Below are 7,566 nucleotides of genomic sequence, written 5' to 3'. Positions count from 1 at the left end.
ATAGATGATCATCAACAATTTTCTAGAGGTGAGGAAATTCGAGGCTGTCTGGCGTGGTCAATCCACCACTCGAAATGTCTGGCAGTGGCAATTTGGAACTAATGGAGTTATACCGAACATTATGCAAAATATTTTATTTGGTTATCTCACAGCTGATCTAGAAAAATTTGAGGAGTGGGCCTTCGAGGCTGTCTGGCGGGGCCAACCCGCCACCCAATGTGTCTGGCAGTGGACATTAGTAACTGCAAGAGTTATGCTGAACATTTTGGCAAATGTTTTATTTGGTTATCTCACAGCTGATCTAGCTGATTTTCTCGCATCTTTCACGTGCCCATCCTAACCACGCCCACCAGCGTATGCCCGGCAGACGTTCATTTTCGTGTATTTATAGGCATGTAGAACATTACTATATACATTAAAATTGGTTTGCTTTCCAGCTAGGCTCGAACTTCTGGGCTCCCTGTCTATTGTGTTCTGATTGGCTGTCTAAAGAAAACTTCTGCCTTCTGATTGGCTTGATGCGTTTGACTATTTTGCTGCGTTTGACTAGTTCGCTGTGTGGGGTAATCTAGTCAACTTCAGTCAGTAGGAATAATAATAGCATTTTAGTTTGCAAAGTTTTAAATTTGCTGAAGATTTCTATAACGAAGAATCACGTTTTCTAATTTTTAATAATTTTTGCTCTATAGAATTTTCTTTAACTGGTTCAAATTTTTTTGTAAGAAAACTTTTTATAAAATAACAAATTGGGGTAACCGAACTTGTTTTCGAGTAAAATGCGTGTGAATAGGTAAAATGTCGGCCATATTGAATTGCCATTGTTACCATAACAACGGTAATGACGTCATGCTTATGGGCAATTTCTGACTGTTAGAATGTTGGTTAATATATCTGGGAAATTTCTTTTCCTTACCAAGAAATCTCGTGCTAAAATTTTAAATCAAAACCACAAGTTTTCAATATTTTTAAAAATTGTAGGGAGCCACCTTAACACAATCGATAATAATTATAGCAGAGGCTAGTAGTATCCCCAGTGTTTTTAAAACTAACCTCTCGGTTACACTGTTGTTTGTTCGCAATATAGCCGCTTCGTTTCTTCAGGATTTCTGAGAATATTTGTCCAAGAGCAGAAATTCTATATTTTAAATTGATTTTGTACCGAAATATAAAACGATGCTCGCTTTGAGTAGTGTTGATATAACACAATGTCCAAGGCGCAAAGTTGTAAATTCCATTTTCAGCCATTGTCCCAAAGCCGATTAATTTCTGAATATGCCCATAAACATTATTTGTTTATTATACGACCTTGTGCAATTTCGTGTATAGATGCGTTTTTATACAAGGATTCTAATGGTGGTATTTCTGTGCCCATATGTTAAATTCGCCCAAAGATATAGCCACACAAAGTCACAGGGATGATTGTTGCGATCAATATAAGGTATGATATTTGGAATATGTCTATTTCCTTGTTTCCAAAGGCAATAACTCAATATAAATCCAATATAAACAAACAATATTTGGTGTATTCATTATTGTAACATTTCTTAGCATAACAGACATGTTTTTGTCCACATAGCACTATCATAGACAAACTTATGCCCAATTAAACTCGTAGACTGTTTTCAGTCTATGCACGCATGACAGGTCTGGAAAGAAAAAACCCTCAAAAATTATTTTATTGAAATGCCTTGTTTAATTCAATACCACAATTTGAATATGCATAACCATTCGTTATCATCTGGAGGCACTCAATGTCAAGCAATAAATGTACAATGGCATAAATATGCTGGCCATTGAAATCTAGAGATTAATCATATATACATCAAAGTAAAAAATAATTAATTCTAATCAAATTGTTGTTCATTAAAATTTTTAAACACCAAGGGCATGTCAATAAAGTGAATATATAATCATTACAATGGTGTTAATTACCAATTGTGTGATCGTACTACATACAGATGTTTCGATTAATGGCATGTAGAGGAGATGGGTTCGGAACTCTCCCAAAAGTAGACATTGATTTCTTGCTGTGGCCCTATCACCCATCAAATGGACTGTATGGAGGAAGCTTCCATAACCCGGTATTAGGAGCAAAGACAGGTAGATTGTTGTGTGCTGGTGCCCATCATATATATAAAAGATCACTTCGTCATCACTTCATCATCAGTATCAAGTTTAAGGTGTGTTTGTGTAAGGAAATCAGCAAAGTGTTTACAGTTTATTCCTCCAACAAGAGCCATGTGAAATACCAAACCACCATTTGCAGATACAGCTAAGGCTACTGTCATGTTTCGTCCATGCTGTGCTAAAACCTGGTGATACGCTCTTTCACCTATAGCTCTACCATGACTACAGGCGGTCCAAACATTGTATCCACATTCATTTATAAACAAACACACAGTTAAGCAGGATAGCATAGTTCATGAACCATTGTGCATATTCTCTATGCTTTACAATCACATCAGGTCTATTTCTTTCCTTTGGCACACTTTGCACCAGTTTTAACCTGCCTTCACACTACGTGCTTCGACCTGGCCTGGACCAGGCCTAGGCCTAAATGTGAATGTTGTTTATTCGGCCTAGACCAGGCCTGGACCTGGTCTAGCCACAAATCCAGGCCAACAGCAGAAGGTGGTCTGGACCAGGCCTGGACTTGAGCTGGGTCAAGATATTGGTAATGTCAACTGGCTTTACCTAGTCCTGACAATAGTATGATTTGTATAGGATAAATATAGTATTGCCACTTTTTGGCATGTTTCGGGTCTTTTTCCAAGGATTTTGGCGATTACTTTGGCTACTCAATACCATCAATAAGGAAGATAGTGTGAACATGGCACATATTACCTAGACGTGTCCTAGACCTCAAGTGTAAATGCAGCTTTAGTGTGAATAACATGCCATTCAGAGTTTGTGCAACTGTAGTACTTTCATGGATTTCGGGTTTGTGTGGGAGACTTCTTCGTAATTCTCTAATGATTTGTACAAGTGTTAGAACACAGGGTTGTCAATGATAATTTGTTTGCATTTCCTTGTCTACGTGGATGTTATTTCTATTTACATCCCTCGCCCCATCGACCGGTTAACTCCTAATGTATTTGCAACAAGTAAATAGTCTTCCTCTTCATTCTCAAAGGCTTGTATGATTCGATGCCTGTCTTGTTGGGAGATTCTATTTCGCCTGAACATTTCCACATCTCTATATACAGTGTACACTTTGTACTGACTATATCACCTACACACAAGACCTGACACTTTGTCTGTTGAATGCTTACGTACTGTTTAAACAAAGCATGGATTCCTTGCGCACCTCTACTGATTGAATTTTAAATATTTCTCACCACATCTTTGTATATTTTGTAGTGTTTACTTGAAAGGATATTGGTGTTAAATTAATTTCATGTGAATTCTATTGTTTGTATGAACACACAATTGGCAATTAACACCATTGTAATGATTATAAATTCACTTCATTGACATCCCTTGGTGTTTAAAAATTTTAATGAACAACGATTTTATTAGAATTAATTATTTTTCACTTTAATGTATAATCTCTAGATTTCATTGGCCACCTTATTCATGCTAATGTATGTTTATTGATTGGTGTTGAACGCCTTTACTTTAGTTTAGTTCAATAACTTCATCATCAAAAACGAGTTAAAACATGCAGATGATAGGTGAGCAGACAGAGCATAGCCCCAATTGAACCTGTCTACCTTAATTATAAAGTTACGTACGAATTACATTAACAATACAAATTAGCAACTAAAGTTCAGTAAAACCACAGTTAATAGAATATAGATGGTTTAGAGACTACAAAAAATTACAATAGAACTCATTAACTATGTCGGGGAGTGTTTATGCAAAAAATTGTTCCTTATTCGTCACGCGTCTATTGTATTTTGAACAAATAAACCAATAGCAAGGTCTAAATTAACATGTTGTTCAAGTCACAGTTGAGGAGCTAAGCCAAGCCATGTGACGGATAAGGAACCATTTTTTGCATAAACCTGGACAATAACATAGATAATGAGTTGTATTGTACTTCCATCTAGTCTCCAAACCATGTATATTCTTAATAACTGTGGTAAAACATTATGGAAAATATAAAATTTAAAAATTATGGAGGTGTATAAACGTTCAGAATTTCATAAAAATGGGTTTTTAAGTTACTCGTAACCATATAACCACTAACCACATATAACCATATAACCACTAACCATATAACCACTAACCATATAACCACATAACCATATAACCATATAACCATATAACCACATAACCGTATAACCACATAACCATATAACCACATAACCATATAATCATATAACCAACAACCATATAACCACTAACCATATAACCAAATAACCACATAACCATATAAACCACTAACCACATAACCACTAACCACATAACCATATAACCACATAACCACATAACCACCTAACCATATAACCACTAACCACATAACCATATAACCATATAACGACTAACCACATAACCATATAACCTATAATGACTAACCACATAACCATACAACCATATAACCATATAACCACCTAACCATATAACCACATAACCATATAACCACATAACCATATAACCACATATCCATATAACAGTATAACCATGTAACCATATATTTTATATGTATATATGTATTTAGTGTGTATGTATATATAGATAGATAGTGTGTATGTATATATAGTGTGTATATGCATATATAGTGTCTATGTATATATAGTGTCTATGTATATCTAGTGTCTATGTATATAGTATCCTATTCCATAATTCTCCTATTCCTGCTCAGCTAAATTAAGGTATGGCAAAAATGTAGGTCAGCACCCCTTACACCTATCTGCTCTGCCATACAGAAATAAGTCATCACCAACCCCTTTAACCATCTATCACCCACCCCATGAACATCCCAAACCTTATACCCCAAAACTAAATTCCGGTTGGTCGCAAACTCCGGTAATTAACCATCAGGTGTCTGAAATATGAGGGCGTTTATTCGAGTCTGATGGGGGAAATGCGCACACAAACTGCTTTAATTCATTAGTATCAGTCCAAGACTGTGATGCGTCCGTGCCCTGGAGGGAAGCCAACTTCGCCGAAGCACCTGCAGGATTAAGAACTTTCGCCAACTGTATGTAATAGAGGGCGGTATGTCGACAAGACCAACCGACGTGATCCATGATCTCTGAAAGGTCGGCACCAGAGAGAGCCAGAGTAATGGCACAACCTGAGCGAAAGCCATGTAGAGTCTCGCCATTATCAGAATTCATCTGCTGTAGGTAAGCCTTGAGACGGGCTTCAGCTGTCGCAGAACTAAGAGGCGAATCCTGAATGCCCCGATCAGGCGTGGTTGGACGGAACAAATATCCACGAGTCAGATCCATGCCTAACTGACGTGCAACATTGAAATAACATTCAATCCCTCAATCCCGCTTATGGGGCAAATGACCGTCTGCGGGTTACGACGCACACCAAAAACATTTGCATCTCCATCTCTGAGCGTCTTCCCCCAAACATGATTAAAAAGCATGCCATCGTCATTGGGAAACCTTAAAATTTCGGGTACCTTGATTTGTCCTAAATCACCAGGACGGTCGCCGCTGAAGAACGCCATCTTGAAGTACGCTTGGTCCTAAGCGATAATAAAGCCATCAATAGCGGTCGGGGCGTTGTCCAATCTTCGATCGAGATGTGAACAGAGTTGCGTCAATTTATCCACAAAGAAAGGAGTGGCTTGTTTAGGCGTAACACGGGCCTGCAACTGTTCCGCCGTGACAATCCGCTAACAGTCCTTAACTGACTTATCAGCAGCTGGGTTTCCCAACCCTAAGCGTTTATCCCATTCTCCGTCACGTCCCATAGAATGAAATATAGCCCGGAGTTTCCCTATGTACGAATCCACGGTTTTGTACGAGAGACGTAACGGACAGCCACAAGGATGTGTCTTTTTCTGACTAAGATATTGACAACCGTCACGATGAACTTGCGTTTTGCCATTGCGATCTTTGTAAACGAGAAAACGGCAGAGATCACGCGGTGTCACCGTAGTAACATATTATGGAAGCCCACAGAGAAACAATTCCAACTCTTTGTGCAATGAGTCCTTCTGTTTAGAGTATCGTGTTGCAGTGTCGAAGTTGAATAATTGTTGCAGTCGTTGATCAACTTGATCCAAATGTATGTCGACCCTTCCCAGATGTTCCCGATGAACAACCTGTCTTCAATATCAACAAGATTGACAGAAGCGGAAGTCATGATCATTTGCATGCCCACAAGTAGGGCAGCGCACTGACGGTACAAATAATTTAGCAATTGCTGGTAGAGCCTACGAAATAAGGACACATTGAAAAATCCCGATTATAACAACATTACAAATTAACTAAAAAATGTATGTATATCTACCCATATACACATCACAGTCCTCTCGGGGCAGCCCTGTGTATCAAGATGCATCCTGATAGTCAGTAACTCGGATGTTTGTGATACGCAGGGAAGCCAACACAACAGCTATCTGTATCATGGTTGGACAGGACAAGACGTAAGCCAGTCCTTAATTCACTCAGGAAATTCAATGCGAAAACCCCATAAGTCACCTGGAATATTGACATATGGGGTCTAACCATTCCTCGCCGGTAACAACAACACATCCGATGCACCTTGGACGCTAGTTTACACGCCTTAGTCGAGAAGCGGTGTAGCAACGGCCACCTATACTTGCGGGGGTAGATATCCAAGATGATAATTGTACAGAACTGTCGAAAAGCCCAAAGAAAACGACATAGAGGGCCAACCAAGACTAAGGGTGGGAAAACATAAGGACGTTGCATGACCGATCCAAAGCGGGAAATATCTTGCGCAAATAAATTTACGCGCAAAGAAGCCGGTGAATGGTGGGGGGTAAAATGAGGAAGAGGACATCCCAGGCTGATCCCATCATAACATTAGAATCTAAGGCCATCAAGTCACATGAATGACCGTTAGCTCCACCAAACTCTCGTTGAACATGTTCCCATGTAGAATCTGTCAGTTTGCAGTCCAATGCTGAAAGTCTCCTGGAGGGCGCATCCGCTGGGTTCGCCTTGGTAGGAACGTAGGATAAATGGAGCAGGACGTTTAACTCCAGAGTCGTAAAGAAGAGAACTTTGAGCGCATTATTTAGTGCCTGACTGCGACTACCCTGATTATTCCAGGCATGAATAACAACTTGATTATCTACCAGGAGATCGACGCGAGCGTCTCGAACGTGCTCTTAAAAGGACCGAAGTACCTTATCTATGTCGGTAGCTTCCATAGTAGCAACGTTGTAGGATATTTCCTCTGGTGCCCAATAATCTGAAACTTCCATTTGCACAAAAGCCAGGATTGATCCTCCCCACCCCGATTGGGACGCATCAGTGGCAACTATTATTTGTAGATGGCGTTCCTCCCGCCAGGGTAAAGGATCATCTCAATTCTCGAGGAACAACCAATGAGAAAGTTCCTGCCGAAGAGCACCCTGCAGGGGAATAGGCTTCCTAATAGATAAACCCTGTGAAATCGCTCTATTCATCT

General features: G+C 39.4%; 1 pseudogene; it reads right to left on the bottom strand.

Annotated features, from left to right (window-relative positions):
- Positions 1-4,982: 4,982 nt before the first annotated feature.
- LOC114526626 lies at positions 4,983-7,360 on the bottom strand (annotated as a pseudogene).
- Positions 7,361-7,566: the final 206 nt, after the last annotated feature.

This window comes from Dendronephthya gigantea, unplaced genomic scaffold (assembly GCF_004324835.1).
Source record: "Dendronephthya gigantea isolate DGI-Jeju-01 unplaced genomic scaffold, DenGig_1.0 000040F, whole genome shotgun sequence".
NCBI lineage: Eukaryota > Metazoa > Cnidaria > Anthozoa > Malacalcyonacea > Nephtheidae > Dendronephthya > Dendronephthya gigantea.
This window is presented reverse-complemented; position numbering and strand designations above follow the sequence as displayed.